Consider the following 22,334-nt stretch of genomic DNA (forward strand, 5'->3'; position numbering starts at 1 on the left):
CACTGACAAATTACGCTCTCATTTGCTGAGACGATAGTTAGCATAGCCTTCAGCTACGTCATTTACTACGACCTTGCAAGGCGCCATTACCAGTTACTATTGATGCTGTAAAACTTGTACCGTCCAGAGCGATGTTCACCAATTATGGATTAAAGTTAACTATTCCAGCAGCTACGTACGTTTTTTGCTACTATAAATTCCTTGTCCTGTTCCAGACCTCACGCCAGCCTGCGTGAGCTTAAACGCGTGCCTCTCGGCTTCCTCATAGTGGGTTGGCTGTCTTGCCAATCCACAACATTTGGTGTTTCAGAAGGGACAGTATCTAAGATTTATACCGCATGCAGGGAAAGCCGAAAAACATAATCCGTTAAGTTACGACGCGAACGAATGTTTGCGTTGATTCATCGTGACAGACGCTCATTGAAGAGGATTGTGACAAAAATAGGTGGACGTGAGCTGCAAAAGTCGCTGCAGAATCCTGTCAGGCTCAAATCAACACGAAGGAACTCCATCAGCAGGCAACTGCAGAACGAGCCCGAATTCCAAAACAATTCATTAGTGACGGAAATGCCCGTAACAGGAAAAGGTGATGCCGAAGCCGTGAAACCTGAAATATGGAGCAATGTAAGAAAGTTATTTGGTCGGATGATTCTTGTGCCATGCTCTTTCCAATTTTTGCTCGAGTTTACGTGCCAAGAGTGAAACAAGGCGGCTGTTCGGTGACGATCTGTGCAGCCATATCGTGGTAACATTAAGAGTGCAATGGGAATTCCGCTGCCAAATCCAGAGAAGAAAGCGGATAGGTGGAAACGTACGTTGAAGGCCTCAATGAAGGGAAAGACTTGGCTGATGTGGTAGAAGAAGGAACAGGAGACGCTATAGAAGAGATAGGGGATCCAATATTAGAATCAGAATTTAAAAGACATATTGAAGACTGAAGCCGGCCGGAGTGGCCGTGCGGTTCTAGGCGCTACAGTCTGGAGCCGAGTGACCGCTACGGTCGCAGGTTAGAATCCTGCCTCAGGCATGGATGTGTGTGATGTCCTTAGGTTAGTTAGGTTTAATTAGTTCTAGGCGACTGATGACCTCAGAAGCTAAGTCGCAAAGTGCTCAGAGCCATTTGAAACGTTTTTTTTTTTTTTTTTTTTTTTTTGAAGACTGAAGATCAAGTAAGGCAGAACATATAGATAACATTATATGAGAATTTTTAAAATCATTGGGGTAACTGGCAACAAAACGACTATTAACGTTGTTGTGTAGAGTGTATGAGTACGGCGATATACCATCTGACTTTCGGAAAATGTCATCCACAAAATTAAGAAAACTGCAAGAAATGACAAGTGCGAGAATGATCGCACAATCACCTTAGCAGCACATTCATCCAAGTAGCTGACGAGAATAATATACTGAAGAATGGGAACTAAGATTGAGGATGTGTTATATGACAGTGAATTTGGCTTTAGGGAAAGTAAAGACACCAGAGAGGTACTTCTGAAACAGCGGTTGATAATGGAATCAAGACTAATGGAAAATTAAGACACGTTCATTGTATTTGTCAACCTCGAAAAAGCGTTCCACAGCGTCAAATGGTGCAATATGTTCGACATTCTGAGAAAAACAGGGGTAAGCTGAGAGAGACGGTAATATACAACATGTACAAGAGGCAAGAGGGAATAATAAGAGTGGAAGACCAAGATCAAAGTGCTTGGATTAAAAAAGGTGTATGACAGGGGTATAGTCTTTAGCCCTGCCGTTCAATCTATACATCTAAGAATCAGTGGATATAAAATTTAGGGTGAAATGAAATGTCGTGTGACGAGGGCCTCCCGTCAGGTGCAAGTCTTTCGATTTGACGCCACTTCGGCGACTTGCGCGTCGATGGGGATGGAATGATGATAATTAGGACAACACCCAGTCCCTGAGCAGAGAAAATCTCCGACCCAGCCGGGAATCGAACCCGGGCCCTTAGGATTGACTCTGTCGCGCTTACCACTCAGCTACCGGGGGCGGACAAAATTTAGGGTAAAAGCATATGAATGATAAGATTCAGTGATGACATTGATCAGTGAAAGTGAAGAAGAATTCCATGGTCTGCTGAATGGAATGAAAAGTCTAATGAGTACAGAATATGGATTGAGTGTAAATCTAAGAAAGACGAAAGTAACAAGAAGTAGCAGAAGCGAGAACAGCAAGAACCTCAACATCGGGATTAATGGTTTTGAAGTAGATGAAGTTTAGGAATTCTGGTACCTAGGCAGCAAAGTAACCCATGACAGATGGATCAAGGAGGACATCAAAAGCAGACTAGCACTGGAAAAAAAGGGTATTCCTGGCTAAGAGAAGTTTACTAGTGTCAAAGAGAGTCCTTAATGTGAGGAACAAATTTCTGAGAATGTACATTTGAGGCACAGAATTGTATGGTAGTGAAACATGGACTATCGGAAAAGCAGAACAGAATAGAAACGAAGCGTTTGAGATGTGGTGCTAAACACGAATGTTGAAAATTAGGTGGACTGATAAGGTAATAAATGAGGATGTTCTGCACAGAATCGGAGAGGAAAGGAATATGTGGAAAACACTAACAATGAGAAAGGACAGGATGATAGTGAAACGTCCCCTTAGAAAAATTTATGAATGACTGTGCTGGTAAACCCTTTACGTTATTTGATTTTTAAACAGCTGAGCAGAACGTAACGTACTCAGACATTTCGCTCTTTACTTATTCTGATCAACACTAAACTGACACACAATATTTTTAGCGCAACGCAGTCTGACTTTCAATAATCCCTACAAAAGAAAGGCCCTGACTAACAATAACCTATACCTTTCATGAATCACTTACCTCACAAAAATCTTCGTTACTCAAACTACTGCAATACATCGTGTGCCAATACTGCCAGCTGAATAAAAGATTCTAACTACTGAAGGCACTAACTACTGATAGGCATACTTAGCAAATGAAAGATTTTGGTAGAGAACAAACAATGTATTTACCTTAATAGTCTTCAGAAGTCATAATATATGTACAGTTCATGACGTTCAGTCTTACAAATTTACTCTCTCTGATGGAGACACATCCAGATCATCCGCTCTCAAAACTCCGCTATCTCTCTGACCCCATCCACCACTGCTGGCGGCTCACCTCCAACTGCTCAACGCTACGCGCTGTTAACAGCCAACTGCCCAACACTACAATAGCAAATTCCAACAATGCAAACCAGCCACAGACTGCACACAGCACAGTCAGTGATTTTCATATAGAGTGCTACATGGCGTTACCAACATAAATACCTAAACAGCCTACTTACAATAGGAAATGTGTTAAGACATCAGGGAATAACTTCCATGGTACTAAACGGAGATATAAAGGGTAAAAACTGTAGAGGAAGACAAAGATTGGAATACATTTAGCAAATAATTGGGAATGTAATTTGCAAGTGGTACTATTAGACGAAGAGGTTGTCACAGGAGAGGGATTCGTGGCGGACCGCATCAAACCAGTCAGAGGACTGAAAACAGAAAACAAAAATAAAAATAAAAACACCTTCAGTTGTGTTCAGTGAGTGGGATGAGTACTGTGCAAGGTCGCACTAATACCAAGATTTCCTGATGGAGCCACACTTGCCTCATTTGACATAAAACTTTTATTCCTTTGTACAATAGATCCCACACTACAGATAATTACGGCCAACCTACAAAAGTACAAAACAGTCCCTTCACCTCACATTACTGAATTAATGGACCTGCTGGAATTCACACTTTCGCACTACTGTTTCAAATTTAACAACAAAATCTATGAACAAACAGATGGCTTCGCAATGGGCTCATACCATTCCAAACTGTAAGGTAAAATATTTATAAGTAATTTAGAAGACAAAATCTTGACTTCCAATCACCACCTCCTCAAAAATATCATCTACTCCTGCAGATATATACATGACAACATCATTTTAAGCAATGGCACATTATATCAATGAGTTGAACCAATTATTCAATAACTTCCCTGAAAACAGTTGAACGCCAAGCAGCTGGCACTATAAATTTTTTAGACCTTACCATTAGAATAAAGAATAATATACATCAATTTGAAGTTTATCGGAAGCCTACCACAACACATACTACAATCCACAACTCCTCTTGTCACCCCACAGCCCACAATACGGTAGCATTCTGGTATATGGTCAGCAGAGCTATCCAGCTACCACTCTCTGAAGATAAATGTGAACAAGAAATTCAAATAATAAAACAAACATCTGTTGCAAATAGTTATTACAGCTCCATAGTAGACACCCTAAAACACTCAATAGTGGCAAAACAATCACATCACAAAAAAACTAAAACATAACAACACCGTTCATACAGTCCGCATTGTAGGTAAAATTTCGCATCAGGTTGCGATTGTCTTCAAAGAAAAGGCATATACTTTACCACAGTCAAAAGATTGGACAGTATCAACACATGAAACCCACTGCATCACACAGGTGAATACAAAATTGAATGTTTGGACTGTGGCTGGTTCTAAATTGGCCAGACAGGTAGATCATTTGAGATTAGATACAAAGAACACATGGCAGCACTAAAAAACAAAAAAAAAAAAAACCACATATCAGCAATAGCCGCCCACCTTCATGAAACAAAATATCATGTTAACAACACAAGTATTAGCAGCCTACACATCCAATCTATAGGCAGAAAACTAGACATTCTTGAAACACTCCAAATATACAAATGCAAAACAAAACAATCTGAGTCCATCTTAAATGACAAAAATAACAATATTTACAATAGAATATACCACACCAACAGCTTGTATCCCCCGTTAGCTTGAAATTATATGCACATCAACTTATGGCACAAACTTTACTTCTATTTGTATACTTTAAAGCAGGGGTTCCCAACAAAATTTTCTCGAGGACCCCCTCATCGAGCATGATTGGTACCTTGTAATATCACAGTATCAAGTACCTAAAAAAACCAAACTAATAGTCTTTTTATACGTTTCCTATTTTTGGTACTTAGAAAAAACATTGACATATTCACTGTTGAAAAAATATTGAGCTTTCAATTTAACCATCATTGGCTAAAGGTCTGCTCATGCAGAAAGAGGCAAAAATAAAAAAATCTGTTATCGTACGAAATACATTTAATATATTTTTTATTCTAATAGTATCTTCGGATCCCTCTGGCATAGCTTGCGGACCCCTGGAGGTCTGCGGACCACCTGTTAAGAACCACTGCTTTAAAGCATTAACGAATGTATTATCCCACCCTTTAGGAAGTTAATACATGTAACAGATATAATTTTAAGAACCTCCTGCTTTGGAAAGTTTGTTCTCATCCGATCACTCCTTCAACCTTGTCTCTCCCTCTCTCTTTCTCTTCCTCTCCCTCTGCCTCCAGTCTTTCATTCCTATCTGTGAATCCGAAACAGAATTGTTAACTATGTATAATTTTACCACTTTCTCCAGTATACTTATTGTACTTAAAGTTGTAACACGTCACCTGCTTATAAAAACGAGTATGAATTTCAAGCTGTATAAGATTGACAAGTCGGATGTATATACCACCTGAAATATCTGTTCGAACGCATGTACTCAACACCTCAAGAGAAAGATCTCCAAAATCCTTTAAAAATTATTCTGTAATAATGTCGCTATGGTATATATTCTTTGTAGTTTGTGATGTTTCTCTTCTGCTATATGGTCCTTGCACCTAATTGTTTCTGTATTTTTTTTACAAATTATGACGGTATACATGTGATGTGTTACGATAGTGAAAGGGACCTGTGACCACTGGAGGTACTCTGTTTTACCCATTTTATTTTTATCATTAGATTCACGTTTAGTTTTTTATCAAAAATCTTAAAACAATGTTCTGTAACAGTGTTTTGTTTCTCCACTGGACAGTGCCGTAAGTTCCTCCAAAGAATCGTAACACAACACACACACGCCATACTAACCAATGTAAATCCTCCTGATGATGGAGGTTTACACCTTTGAAACACGTCGTGGAGATAAATAAACAGTGATAGGTAACAGTAAAGTGTTGTTTCATTTACGTTACCGATTTCGCTGGTAAGGCCCATCCCGCGGTACAATATTTTCCAATAGCGGTGCTGTGCTCCAAGACAATAAGTCCTCGCATCGTCCAGGACTGGTTTTGTGAGCACGAGAATGATGAGTCGCATCTCTCCTGGCTACCACAGTCATTGGGTGCTTTGGAGAGAAGGGTACATGATCGCTGTTTACCTCCATCATCGTTACCTGAACTTACCACTACTTTGCGGAAAGATTGGTACAAGATTACATTGAAAACCATACAGAATCCGTATTTACCCATTCCGAGACCACTGGAAGGTGTTACGAAACCCAATGGTCTGTAACACCGTATTAGGCATGGTAATGTGTTGTGTTCTGGTGTTTCTATAATTTTGTACAACCCTGTAGTTATGTATAGTCTGTCGGTAAACTGAAGAGCGAGCGAGCGAGTCCCCACTCAGCCAACCCAGCTACGTCTCGAGGCGCTTCTACAGGCTGTTTCACACGCAGTACTGGCCCTGCCGCGGTGCGCGCTTTAAATCTGTGGCGACGCCGTGTACAGATACGTCTCGGCTGCGTTTATTTTTAGACAAAAGCATTAAGATCATAAGGAATACAAAAAACGATAGCTTCTTCCGAAACACAACATTACAGAGTAAATGATATTAAGATAAGAATGGAAGTCAGTATTATACTACAAACAAAGAACCGAATGCCTGTTCATGTGAAGGTATTGTATGTTGCTCTATTACTATTCGTAAAACGAACCCCATATAATGCAATCAATCTGTAGAATTTAAGGGTTGTTCTTACTTTGTGTTTATACTAAAAGGTAGAAGTTTTCTTTGAAGGACTTGCAATAAGAAGAGTGTTTAAAAAGTAAGCAGAAATTTATAATTTTGTGTGTTGTATTAGTCCGATTTGCACTACTTCTTTTTCACTCTCTCTGTAAACATGTCTCAAAAGTATGAGTACAATTGTACAATGTCACACATATTGGGTATTTACTCTGTTGTCAGCTGTCAAAAAGGTTACATGTGTTTTGGTAGCATCAAGGATTATTTGTTTTGTAAAAAACCAGATTGGAGAATCTGTATTAAATTTTGTTATAGGAATGGAATAAAGTGTATGAAATCTTTAGAAATGTTAAATATTGCTTTTGGTGAGCCTCTTATGAGTGAACCAAGGGTATACAAGTGGTATAAACATTTCAAAGCAGGCCTTAAAGGACAGCAGTTTCACAAGCATGGATGAGATTGAAAAGCGCAGTTAAGACACGTATAAACTATCTCGAAGAAATAATTCCTAAAGAACTTTGGGAATTGGAAAAAGCACTGACACAAGTGTATACTATGTAATGGGTAACATTTTGAAGTGAATAACATTGCTGTAGAGTAACAAATAAAGTTCTTACCAACAAAAAAAATTAATATGTGAACGCACCTCGTATGTGATGCTTTTTGCTTAGAAGTTGTAACCTCCCCACTAAATTTAATAAATAATAATATGAATATGATTCTAATTTTAGTGTAACCTCAGAACAAAATTTCTTTCCCATTTAACGTGTGCACAAATTTCCTTTCTCATTTAATGTAAGCTCAAAACAGAAAATTTCCTAAATCTCTCAACAGTAAAAAATTATAACTATGTCGTTCACATTCAGTGTAACGTTCCAACAAAAAAAATAAATTCAGTAGCCTGGTAATAATACAATGTAACTAATCTCTCAATTAAATTGTCACTCAGTAATAACTTTTCAATAATTGACTGTGAATTTAACCTGGTAAATTTTGGACGTCAGCAATGCTGCGTCATAGCCCTGAAAGATCATTCTGAATAAAAAAGAGAAAAATTGTTACCTCAATGAAGTCGTCGGATAACGCGTATATACACTCCTGGAAATGGAAAAGAGAACACATTGACACCGGTGTGTCAGACCCACCATACTTGCTCCGGACACTGCGAGAGGGCTGTACAAGCAATGATCACACGCACGGCACAGCGGACACACCAGGAACCGCGGTGTTGGCCGTCGAATGGCGCTAGCTGCGCAGCATTTGTGCACCGCCGCCGTCAGTGTCAGCCAGTTTGCCGTGGCATACGGAGCTCCATCGCAGTCTTTAACACTTGTAGCATGCCGCGACAGCGTGGACGTGAACCGTATGTGCAGTTGACGGACTTTGAGCGAGGGCGTATAGTGGGCATGCGGGAGGCCGGGTGGACGTACCGCCGAATTGCTCAACACGTGGGGCGTGAGGTCTCCACAGTACATCGATGTTGTCGCCAGTGGTCGGCGGAAGGTGCACGTGCCCGTCGACCTGGGACCGGACCGCAGCGACGCACGGATGCACGCCAAGACCGTAGGATCCTACGCAGTGCCGTAGGGGACTACACCGCCACTTCCCAGCAAATTAGGGACACTGTTGTCCTGGGGTATCGGCGAGGACCATTCGCAACCGTCTCCATGAAGCTGGGCTACGGTCCCGCACACCGTTAGGCCGTCTTCCGCTCACGCCCCAACATCGTGCAGCCCGCCTCCAGTGGTGTCGCGACAGGCGTGAATGGAGGGACGAATGGAGACGTGTCGTCTTCAGCGATGAGAGTCGCTTCTGCCTTGGTGCCAATGATGGTCGTATGCGTGTTTGGCGCCGTGCAGGTGAGCGCCACAATCAGGACTGCATACGACCGAGGCACACAGGGCCAACACCCGGCATCATGGTGTGGGGAGCGATCTCCTACACTGGCCGTACACCACTGGCGATCGTCGAGGGGACACTGAATAGTGCACGGTACATCCAAACCGTCATCGAACCCATCGTTCTACCATTCCTAGACCGGCAAGGGAACTTGCTGTTCCAACAGGACAATGCACGTCCGCATGTATCCCGTGCCACCCAACGTGCTCTATAAGGTGTAAGTCAACTACCCTGGCCAGCAAGATCTCCGGATCTGTCCCCCATTGAGAATGTTTGGGACTGGATGAAGCGTCGTCTCACGTGGTCTGCACGTCCAGCACGAACGCTGGTCCAACTGAGGCGCCAGGTGGAAATGGCATGGCAAGCCGTTCCACAGGACTACATCCAGCATCTCTACGATCGTCTCCATGGGAGAATAGCAGCCTGCATTGCTGCGAAAGGTGGATATACACTGTACTAGTGCCGACGTTGTGCATGCTCTGTTGCCTGTGTCTATGTGCCTGTGGTTCTGTCAGTGTGATCATGTGATGTATCTGACTCCAGGAATGTGTCAATAAAGTTTCCCCTTCCTGGGATAATGAATTCACGGTGTTCTTATTTCAATTTCCAGGAGTGTATATATATAAGTGCAGAACATAAAATGAAATAGAGTGCACATGCGCTGAGTACAGAACATATGAAGCAATGACAAAATGTATACGCAATGAGTACAAAACATATTAACAAATGACATAGAGTGCACACGCACTGTATATATTTTTTACCATTTTACAAGAACTAGGATAGGAAAGGGATGGATTACATCATGGCTGTAGCACAGTAGGTTGCACGTAGCTGCACTGAAAGTCCATATCTTTCTACAGAAGCACAACACCAAGTGAGACAACCTGAAGTTCTCTTCCTTGAAGTATTAACCAGTGTCACCAAGAGACTGAAATGTCGTATTGATATTCAATGTTATCATTTTGGTAGTACATTAGGTACACCAAACAGTGGGACCATAATAACTTCTCCATCGTTCAATGTGGTGGATAGCATGATGTGTCAACACCACACTCTTGTAGAATCCATTCTGTTTCACCAACGTAGAATTAGTGCAAAATCCAAAAATAGTGCTCCATGATCATGAGGATGGACAGGACAAACGGATATTGCAGTAATTTCTGGTAATTAGGTCAGAAGGTGAAGGACATTAAGTCTTATGTTAGTCATCATTGAGAATTCCACTAGTCTATCAACCGATTTGAGTAATTGTTGGCACTCATTGCCTAGTTACTAAACATTTATGTAGTATGTATGGAGTATTACATAACATTATTCATAGGTCATCTAATTACAGTAAATATTGGCACTCATTGTGCAGTTCCAACCCATTTTTATGCATTATTCAGAAGTGATCATTCAAAGCAAGAGTTAATTAATGGCATAGCATGTACATAATTCATCTAATTATAGTAATCATTGGCATTCATTGGCCAGTTACAAACAATTTTTTTTGCATTGTTCAGAAGTCATCATTCAAAACAGGAGTTAATTAATGGCATAGTATTTACATAATTCATCTAATTATAGTAATCATTGGCACTCATTGGCCAGTTACAAACCATTTTATGCGTAATTCAGAAGTCATCATTCATAACAGGAGGTAATTAATGGCATAGTATTTACATAATTCATCTAATTGTAGTAATCATTGGCACTCATTGGCCAGTTACAAACCATTTTATGCATAATTCAGAAGTCATTCAAAACAGGAGGTAATTAATGGCATAGTATTTACATAATTCATCTAATTATAGTAATCATCGGCACTCATTGGCCAGTTACTAAGTATTCATATCGTTTTGTAAAACATTATTCAGTATTATTCAGAAGTCTTCATTCAAGTGACATAACAAAAATATTATTTACAGAAATTATTGGCATGGCGTTTATTCATTGTTAAAAGACATCATTCAGTATTACTCAGAAGTCATCATTCAAGTGACATAGGACATATTTAAAATGTAACACACTGTAAGTATTACTCAAGGTCTGTGGTTAGAAAACATCTGGGAAATTTGCATTATATTTAGAACTAGAAATATCTCTTAAACTGGTAGCATTATTTGGGACTGGTAATACAATTTTTTTTGTGCTAGCAATGCATTGCTTTGGGATCGATAATTAATTGCTGGGGGATGGAAATATTTGCTTTTGACTTATTGCTGCAAATAAGGATTAGTAACGTCATTCGTCATGAGTCAGCTGTAGCAAGGTTATGAAACAAGTAGAGTATATGTGATAACATTCATGAATGACACACACAAATGGGTAAAAACAGTGCAAGTACTATAACAGGTTTAATGACTAACTGCTTATAGCACATTAATTTTGTTGTGTCAGCAGATTAGCCAACACAACGCACACTAATTTAGAGGAGGCCGAAATGCATGCGTCAATTCACGCAGGCTGGCGTTAGGTCTGAAACAGGATACGTAATGAATGCTATAAAGAAAAGTACGTAGCTACTGGAATACTTTACTTCAATCCATCATTTGTATACAGCGTTCTTGATGATACAAGTGAGACTCTCTCTAGAAATGGATAATGGTGCCTTGCTAGGTCGTAGCCATGGACTTAGCTGAAGGCTATTCTAACTATCTCTCGCAAATGAGAGAAAGGCTTCGTCAGTGTAGTCGCTAGCAAAGTCGTCCGTACAACTGGGGCGAGTGCTAGTACGTCTCTTTAGACCTGCCTTGTGGTGGCGCTCGGTCTGCAATTACTGACAGTGGCGACACGCGGGTCCGTCGTATACTAGCGGACCGCGGCCGATTTAAAAGCTACCACCTAGCAAGTGTGGTGTTTGGCGGTGACACCACAAATTTCATGAATAGCTTCTCCTAGAAAAAATACAAAATGGTTTATTGAGCTGAAAGAAGAAACGCATATTATGCTGAAAAGTAGTGAACTTCGAATTAACAGGTAATGAAACGTGTACTCAATATGTATGTACTCTAGCTGTCCTTTCCAAAACATTCAGTCATTATACCATGCGACATAAGACATACTGTCAAAACGAACTGCAATAAATACTTAATTATCTACATAGCATCTCTTAACTAATAGTAAATATATAAACTTCATCATTATTCTCATCTGCAAAGAAAAGCTTCATTATTCATATTACGACTTACTTTATTACTATCATCACCTGCAAGGAAAACCTTCATTATTCATATTAGCATATTCTTCATATAACTATTGATAATCATTCATTATCATCTGCAAAAAAGACACTTCATTATTCATTATTCATATTACTATTTACTTCATACAACTATTCATAGTACAGAGTTTCTTATTTCTAGCATATTTCATCACTAAAACTAAGATGTGTAGTTCTGTCTGACAGCCTGCATCAATCACCTCGTATTCTGAAAGAAAAATAATTAGTTAAGACTGCTATCATACGATGTGTATAGTATATTCTTGTTAATGCTTGTTAATTCTGATCCATTTACTCTTCATGTCTTGGTATTACATCTTCTTTCGTTCATTCCGAAGGTGAAATTCCCATTTCATAGTAATCCACTGTGGTTTGTTTAAGTTATTTTTTTATACGTTATTGCTTTCTGAAAATGATGAATAGGGATTAATATCTTGCATTAAAATCATATACCCATTAAATAAAACTTGTTTCTAGTGATATAATTAAGCATACAGCATAGCATGACAGAAAACGTATTATGTCAAAAACATAGAGAGTGTTCAGGTGCAAAAATGTACACACAGTCTCATAATGCAGTCGCCAAAAGTGTAGAATAGTCAAGATATTGATATATCATCAGGAAAAATGTCAAAGTCAACTGGTGTTTGTTATATCTTAAACATTTCATAGTGCATTCAGACAAAACAGGAAAACAAATATACATACAAGAAAAATGGAAAATGTGCACGGTCTGATATATAACGATAAGAAAAGCGACCTACTAACCTTACCTTGCCATTCACTTGCCAAGAAAAAATACGATAATCATCAGTAAGTAATCATATAGATATAATTGCATAAATGGTCATAAAATATGTAAGTTTATTTGGAAAAATGTGGACGGTCTGAAGTGTAACGGCAAGAAAAGCGACCTGCTAACCTTACCTTGCCGGGCACTTGCCAAGAAAAAATGCGATAATCAACAGTAAGTGTTCATATAAATATAAGTGGTCATATAAAAATCAGGAAATGGCATTACAATGTGATAAATCATAAAGTATGTTCATTCAATAAAGGGTCTAATATTGGAGACATGGTGATTGCCTTTGCTTTTTCTGGCTCTCAAAGTTTCGACGTGTACTACAATTGGGGTGAGGAATGCCGCGTATTCGATATGGACCTGCGTATAGAAGCTCAAATTTACTACATCTACTCTTTCCTCTGTTGGATAAATAATGTGTGCGTACTAATATCTTCTGTCCGTGAAAGTCACGGCGTGTACAAACCTGTTTTTGCTGTCTTCTCCGGCGCTCTGCGGCACGTTTGATGTTGTTGAGTGCAATGTCAATTATTTCATGGTGTCGTAGTCGACGAGAGGTAGGAAAGGATACTAATTCTTTAATTTTGTTAGGTGGTTCAACATTTTTCAATATAACAGTCGGAGATAGCATAGTGGATTCATTTGGTATGGAGTTAATTACATCCTGGAATGAGAGTATGTGTGTGTCCCTATCAATATGTTTTTTATGGCAGTATATTCTACATACTTTACCAATTTCTTTCATTAGTCGTTCACAAGGGTTCCAAGAAGCGTGATACTTGGATATATAGATCGGAGAAATGTTTCTTGCTCGTAACATACGTGTCCATATAGCAGATCGAAACTGTGGTCCATTGTCGGAAATTACTTTCAATACATGTCCTACATGAAATAGAAAATGTTTTACAAATGCTTTCGAAATAGTTTTAGCAGTAGCTTTGCGTAACGGAGTGAAGGTAACAAATTTCGAAGTGAGTTCAACAGCGACAAAGATGTAGCAGAAACATCTATTAGTTCTGGGAATCGGACCAAAAATGTCTACAGCGGCCATGTGTCTCAATTTAACAGGTACAATGGGATGTAACGGAGGAATATGTGAAGTCGTGTCTGACTTAGCTTTCTGGCAGATTTTACATGACGCTAAAACTCGTCGAATACGTTTCTCCATGTTGGCAAAATAACAGTTCTGTCTCAGTATAACAAAACATTTTCTGGCTCCGTAATGTATGTAACTTAAATGAGTATACCAAATTAAGTTGTTAACAAGCTCGTCAGGAATACATAATAACCACAGTTGCTGCTGTCAGGGTGAGAGCGGCGAAACAGAATATTATTGCGTACAGTGTAATGGTTTCTAATGGTAACATTATTCCTATCTTGTCAAAGGTGTTTAATTTCTTTCCATACGTTGTCTTTACTCTGCTCTTGTGCTATGTCTCGTAATGATGATGAAATGAAGTTTTCAAATGCAACTTGTTGAATATACATGACGCTAAAATTTACTTGGCAGAAGTTGGTTGCGATGTCTTGCTGATTGTTGCTGAGAGAACGGGACAGTGCGTCTGCTACAATATTTTGTGTACCGGGAATGTGAACAATTGTAAAATTAAATTCCTGTAAATAAAGTTTCCATCTGCTTAACGTGTCGTGTGTAAATTTTGCTGAAAGTAAAAACTGTATCGCTCTATGATCTGTGTAAACGGTCGTATGTCTTCCATAAAGAAAATGCCTAAACCTCGTAAAGGCCCATACAACACATAATGTTTCAAGTTCTGTAACAGAATAACTGCGTTCAGCAGGTGACAGAATGCGACTCGCAAAGGCTATGTTTTTAATTACTGTAGTGCCATTTTCTTCAATTTCCTGAAAAATATGTACGCCTAAGGCTGTGTTAGAACTGTCGGTGGCAATGGAAAAATTTCTAGTAAGATCTGGATGTTATAAAAGTGGTGCATTCAACAAAGTTTGTTTCAGATTGACAAATTCAGAATGTGCTTGGCTATCCCATGGCCAAATAGTGTTTTTACCCGTCAATTTACATAATCTAGGGGTGTCTAAAGCAGAGTAATGAATTAATTTACGAAAAAAGTGAATTAATCCCAGAATGCTGCGTAATTGTTTCTTCGTCGTAGGAACAGTAATGTCACGTAAAGCTTGAAGTTTTTCCGGGTCAGGCACAATGCCTTCTGCTGAAATTACATGTCCAAGAAATTTTATAGAAGTTTTGCCAAAGTGCGATTTGCTAAGATTAACTGTTTGTCCTTGTGCACGAAAAGTTTGCAACAGTTGTTGAAGAATCAGATTGTGTTCAGACCAGTTAGCTTCTGCAATAAGAATGTCGTCTACATGCGTTGTGATTCTGTCTTTTATGCAAAAGTGTGTATCGGATGCCGTCAAAACTAATAACATTTTCTTGAACAAGATTCTCTGTGTCAAAAGTATTGCTTGCGTTGCTGGACTGTATCCAGTCAAATTCTGTACTGTATCTAATCTAATTCTTTCAGACGTGCTGTTATTTTCGGGAGGATGCTGTGGCATTTCAACTATTTGTACTGTTCTGTTATTTCGTCCTGATGTATTACGTTCTGGATGATATCTACTGTCTGGTTCATTCGTGATAATTTGTTGGTGCGGATGATTCTGCTGCTGGTAAGACCGACTGTTATTAAACGTACGCTGGAAATTGTGCTCATTACTTTTACGTCTGTCATGATAGTCATTACTATACGGCGCGTTGCGATAGGAATTTAAAGGATGTGTCTTTTGCACGTAGTGATTTCCTTGTTGTTGTACATTGCTATTTGGTGTGGCCGACGCTATACGTGTAGGCGACGAAACATTAAAGCTTGGTTGACCTTGCACATTACATTGTTGGTTAGGTATGCTAACCGGCTGGTTGCTGTGCGTTGCTATTGTAGGGAAAAGCCTCTATTGTTACCAAAATGTGGTTGCTGATAATTTGACGCTTGCTCAAAATGTTGTACATACTGATGATTACAATTTTGTCTGTTATTAAAATTATGCTTATAGTTCTGGTCATTTCTGGAGCGTCTAATGAAAATTGTCACTTTCGGTAAAATTTGTCATATCGGGTTTTCTTTACTCATTCCTAATTCTAGATAGATCGATAGTTGAAGAGCTGTTTTGATAGATATAAAGGATAGTAGAAGAGAAGGCAGCAGTACAGAAAACTAAAGATGAAATAGCACTACTACGGCTCGGGGCCCTGTGCATGCTACTGCACATATTCATCAAAGTGTAATGAATCCCGTGAGGTCACTTACGCGCTGCTAATAAATTTTAATTTCTGCATTACAGGCAATGCCGGTGAAAATTCAAAAACAAATTGTTGTATCCAGGCCAATTCTAGTTTCTGCATTAAAGGCCAAGCTGATGAAAATACAAAACCAAACTGTCGTATCCAGTCGAAAGAGTGAATCTGTGTTCTGTCATTTTTAAATACCTTAAATTTTCTCACGGATAGAAAGAGCTTGTAATCAAAATTATCGTCTCTGTATGTCTGAATAGGTTCAGGATTGTATGAGAATCTATTTGTCTGTGACTGTTCGGAATCTAACTCACGTACTCTCTGTAAATTACCTAAATTATACTGGCTGTGTGAGTCCGACAAATGTTCGGAGAGTGGCGTATGCTGTGATGTTTTAAAGGCTGAAACATTTTTCATCTCTGTCACTTCTTGCTGTAAAGTTGACAATTTTCTACGTAATGTATTATTGGACGAACCTATCTCACTGATTGTCTGCTGTAAATTTTGGAATTCGGGTGTTTGATTAAACGAAACAGGTGACGTATCGTCTGATTTGGTCTCATTATTACTTTCGATAACATCAATACGACTGGCCAATTCATCATATTTTTCAGTCAGTGCTTTTACGTGATCGTCGTTTTTAGTGTCACAAGCATTAATTTGGTTTTTGTATTCTACGTGTGGTTTTGTTCAACTTCTTAACATCTGCTTTGATGGCATCGGGATCCTGTATTAGTTCCAACTTTTCAAGTCAGTTGGTCATTGTCTGAAAGTCTAATGTGTGTGTGTCTGTTTTTGTTTTAAGATCGGAAATTTCATCATGCAATTCGGTGTTCAACTGTTTGATTTCGTTCGATACTGAAGCAATATTGTTGTCTACGTATGTTTTTGCTTTCGTAAACAATTTACGCTTATATTCCCGTCTCTGTGCAGTAATTGTTTCCATGACTTGTTGCTTTACTTTATTCTGTTCCTGTATAAATTTACAGTAACGCGTTTCACTGCTTTGTAAGTGGTGATTAAAACGTTCGTCAATTTGGCTGTTCTGTTGGTCAAATTTCGCGTCTACTTTCGCATCCAGCGTGCGTGAAAGTTCTGCTGACATTAATTTAAACTCGTCGCGTAACTGTGTTGCGTTTTCTGAACATTGTTTACCGACTGCATTAATTTCGTCTCTAAGTAATTTAGTTGTGGCTGCATGTGTATTACTTAATTCTTGTGCCACAGATCTAATTTCTTCACTGCTATTCCTAGCACAAGCCTTAATTTCCTCACGTAATTGTTCTTTAGTATCATGACATTGCGCGGCAACGGCTGCAATCTGTTCACAAAGTTGTTTGTTCTGTTCATTAAGGTTGTCTTGTTTTTCATTAAGTTGTTTGAAATTGTCGTCTTGTTCTTTCTTAGACTGTTTGAGATTTTCATTGAGTTGTAGCATTAATGCTATAACCTGATCCATGCGAAAATTAGCTACTGTATTCTCTGTGCTGTGTGATGATGTATCTGTATGTGTCACGTTTTGTATAACCATTTGGTCATTCTGTGATTCTTGAAAAGGTTTGCCAATCGGATGTGCACTGTTGTCCACTACATCGGAATCAGACAAATCTGACGTACTTTGAGTACATTGTTCACCTTCGTTAGAAACAATTATCTGTTCACAATTCAAATTTTGCAAACCGGGTGTGTCAAACTGAGCAGCGTTCATTGTAACGGAATGTGCCGCGTCATCAATTGTTACATTTACTGTGGACATAGTTGAATTTGTTTGCTCATCATTAGAATTAAAATCATTACTAGTGATCGGTACGCACTGATTATCAGTAATTAGAGGATTATCGCTATTACACTGAGTGTCGCAAGTATTATCGGTCAAATTATTCGAGTCTGCTATTTCACTCATTGCACATCGCGATGTACTGTTAACAATTTTTCGCGGCATTTTTCACAAATCAAAAATAAGCACAAAAATGAAACAAAGACGAAGCAAAAATTGAACAAACCATTACAACAAAGAGCAATAAATTGCCGATGATCTGCGAAAGAAAGTGTGACAAATTAGTAAATGCGTTGCGCCAGATGCAAACTACATTTAAGTAAAAAAGAGCAGATATATGACTACTTCTCAGAAATTCACAAAAATACGATCCTGGCCGGTTGTCGCCAAGTGTAACCTCCCCACAAAATTTAATAAATAATAATATGAATATGATTCTAATTTTAGTGTAACCTCAGAACAAAATTTCTTTCCCATTTAACGTGCTCACAAAATTCCTTTCTCATTTAATGTAAGCTCAAAACAGAAAATTTCCTAAATCTCTCAACAGTAAAAAATTATAATTATGTCGTTCACATTCAGTGTAACGTTCCAACAAAAAATATAAATTCAGTAGGCTGGTAATAATACAATGTAACTAACCTCTCAATTAAATTGTCGCTCACTTATACTTTTCAATAATTGACTGTGAATTTAACCTGGTAAATTTTGGACGTCAGCAGTGCTGCGTCATGGCCCTGAAAGATCATTCTGAATAAAAAACAGAAAAATTGTTACCTCAATGAAGTCGCCGGATAACGCATATATATATCTGCTCTTCAAATAATGTTTTCTGGCACAGCCCTGTGCAATGCTGGCTGATAGATTTGTCATTTATGAAAGGAAGCAACTGATTTTTCTTTTGCAACAATCGGGATGATCATGGATGGGAGAAATTAGTAAATTCTTTAAATTGAAATGAATGGTTGTTAAAAGTTACTTTTTATGAGAAAGATTATTATTACGAGATTTTTTAAAACATTTACATGGGACTTGAGATGACATCACTACATATGCGCGAGGCTGCTTTTCACCTTATACAATAATACTCAGGCTCCGGCATCGCTGCACCGCCACCGGCCACCCAACACGATACACCAGACCAGACCAGAGCAGACTGCAGACTAGCTGCTACAGCTACACAGTTCGTACTGCAGTCAACACTGCTCTCTGGTCAGCGATTCTCTTATACCTTGCGTATCGCAGGCAGCGCATCAGCAATACATCGAAATTACATCTGCTCGGACCTCTTACAAAGTCCAGAATCGATGTACATGTTTCGAACAAAATTTCAGCAGTGTTTAGGATAGCTATTGCGCGCATATTTAAAGCAATATGCCTCAGGTGAATAGTGACCGAGATAGAGATTTAGTGTTCCATAAGCATCAAAGGTTCTACGTTATTTTCAAACTGTCTATAACGATCCGTTTCCGCCCAAGATTGTTAGTTTTCCTTCGTGGCGATTAAACTAAACCATGCGGCTTATTTTCGCGTTCGTCCCTTATGCGTCCTATTGGACGAGACTGACGTCTCTATAAATTGCAGCCCATGATTGGGACTGGTAATATTAGCCAGCAGTTCCTTTTGGGCCGCCTCTTTAATACACGCTGTTTAACATTAGAGACGATCGAACGCTCTTTACTTCGCAAATACCTCCTCTTTCTCGTATTCTGCACATTTTCTTGCAATGCTAGACGATTATCCGTCACTTCCGGATATCGAAGTGTATCAGTAAGCATACAAATTTAACTGACTTGACACTGGCAACTAAGATCCCACGAACAGAAAAGCCGTATATCATCGCACTCCAATATACACCGCTAGACAGGTAACGGGCAACGCATTTTGGGTGCCCCTATAGGCCAGTGGCAGTGTTCTTCCGGGAAAGGCCACTTCCCCCACCAAAAGCGCTGCTCGCTCTTGAGTTTACAGACAGCCTATATTATATCTGGTAACACTATCATTTGTTTTTCGTGCTAAAATTCAGTTCCATACGTACTTGCACTGGCTGCTTTCGACTCAGGGTTACACAAGGCAAGAGCGTGATTGGTGATACAGTCTGTCTGTAAACTCAAGAGCGAGCAGCGCTTTTGGTGAGGGAAGTGGCTAAAAAAAATGGTTCAAATGGCTCTGAGCACTATGGGACTTAACATCTTAGGTCATCAGTCCCCTAGAACTTAGAACTAATTAAACCTAACTAACCTAAGGACATCACACACATCCATGCCCGAGGCAGGATTCGAACCTGCGACCGTAGCAGTCCCGCGGTTCCAGACTGCAGCGCCAGAACCGCACGGCCACCACGGCCGGCAGGGAAGTGGCCTTTCAGGGAAGAAAGCTGCCACCGGCCTACAGGGGCACTCAAAATCTGTTGCCTGTTACCTGTCTAGCGGTCTAGATCGACGTGCACTTATATACGTCGTTTCTGTTTGTGGCATCTTAGTTGTCAGTGTCAGTGAGTTAATTTTGTGTACTTACTGATATACTTCGATATCCGAAAGTGATGGATAATAGTCTAGCATTGCAAGAATATGTGCAGAATACTAAGAAGAGGAGGTATTTGCGGAGTAACGAGCGTTCGATCGTCCCTAGTGTTACTAAAGCGTGTATTCAAGAGGCGGCCCAAAAAAGAACTGTTGGCTAATATTACCAGTGCCAGTCAAACGGCTGCAATTTATGCAAACGTCAGCCTCCCCCAATAGGACTCATAAGGAAGGAACGCAAAAATAAGCCGCATGGTTTACTGGAATCGCCACGAAGGAAAGCTAATAAGTTTGGGAGGAAACCCATCAGTTTCAAAATCACGTAAAACCTTTGATGCTTATGGAACACTAAATCTCTATCTCGCTCACTGTTCATCTGATTCTAAGGCATAGTGCTTAAAACATGTGCGCAATAGTTATTCTTAGACACTGGTGAAATTTCCTCCGAAACATGTACACTGATTCTGGTCTTCTAAGAAAAAAGCTTGACATACGAGTTATGTTCACATATTCATTTTTATTTTTTGGTAAGAACTTTTTTTGTTAATCTACAGCAATGTTGTAACCTCCCCACAAAAAAATAATACGAATATTATTCACATTTAGTCTAACCTGCCAACAGAAAAGTTCCGAAACCTCCCAACAGGAAAAAATAAAACTACACTCCTGGAAATTGAAGTAAGAACACCGTGAATTCATTGTCCCAGGAAGGGGAAACTTTATTGACACATTCCTGGAGTCAGATACATCACATGATCACACTGACAGAACCACAGGCACATAGACACAAGCAACAGAGCATGCACAATGTCGGCACTAGTACAGTGTATATCCACCTTTCGCAGCAATGCAGGCTGCTATTCTCCCATGGCGACGATCGTAGAGATGCTGGATGTAGTCCTGTGGAACGGCTTGCCATGCCATTTCCACCTGGCGCCTCAGTTGGACCAGCGTTCGTGCTGGACGTGCAGACCGCGTGAGACGACGCTTCATTCAGTCCCAAACATGCTCAATGGGGGACAGATCCGGAGATCTTGCTGGCCAGGGTAGTTGACTTACACCTTCTAGAGCACGTTGGGTGGCACGGGATACATGCGGACGTGCACTGTCCTGTTGGAACAGCAAGTTCCCTTGCCGGTCTAGGAATGGTAGAACGATGGGTCCGATGACGGTTTGGATGTACCGTGCACTATTCAGTGTCCCCTCGACGATCGCCAGTGGTGTACGGCCAGTGTAGGAGATCGCTCCCCACACCATGATGCCGGGTGTTGGCCCTGTGTGCCTCGGTCGTATGCAGTCCTGATTGTGGCGCTCACCTGCACGGCGCCAAACACGCATACGACCATCATTGGCACCAAGGCAGAAGCGACTCTCATCGCTGAAGACGACACGTCTCCATTCGTCCCTCCATTCACGCCTGTCGCGACACCACTGGAGGCGGGCTGCACGATGTTGGGGCGTGAGCGGAAGACGGCCTAACGGTGTGCGGGACCGTAGCCCAGCTTCATGGAGACGGTTGCGAATGGTCCTCGCCGATACCCCAGGAGCAACAGTGTCCCTAATTTGCTGGGAAGTGGCGGTTCGGTCCCCTACGGCATTGCGTAGGATCCTACGGTCTTGGCGTGCATCCGTGCGTCGCTGCGGTCCGGTCCCAGGTCGACGGGCACGTGCACCTTCCGCCGACCACTGGCGACAACATCGATGTACTGTGGAGACCTCACGCCCCACGTGTTGAGCAATTCGGCGGTACGTCCACCCGGCCTCCCGCATGCCCACTATACGCCCTCGCTCAAAGTCCGTCAACTGCACATACGGTTCACGTCCACGCTGTCGCGGCATGCTACCAGTGTTAAAGACTGCGATGGAGCTCCGTATGCCACGGCAAACTGGCTGACACTGACGGCGGCGGTGCACAAATGCTGCGCAGCTAGCGCCATTCGACGGCCAACACCGCGGTTCCTGGTGTGTCCGCTGTGCCGTGCGTGTGATCATTGCTTGTACAGCCCTCTCGCAGTGTCCGGAG

This window comes from Schistocerca cancellata, chromosome 7, assembly GCF_023864275.1.
Source record: "Schistocerca cancellata isolate TAMUIC-IGC-003103 chromosome 7, iqSchCanc2.1, whole genome shotgun sequence".
Taxonomy (NCBI): Eukaryota; Metazoa; Arthropoda; class Insecta; order Orthoptera; family Acrididae; genus Schistocerca; species Schistocerca cancellata.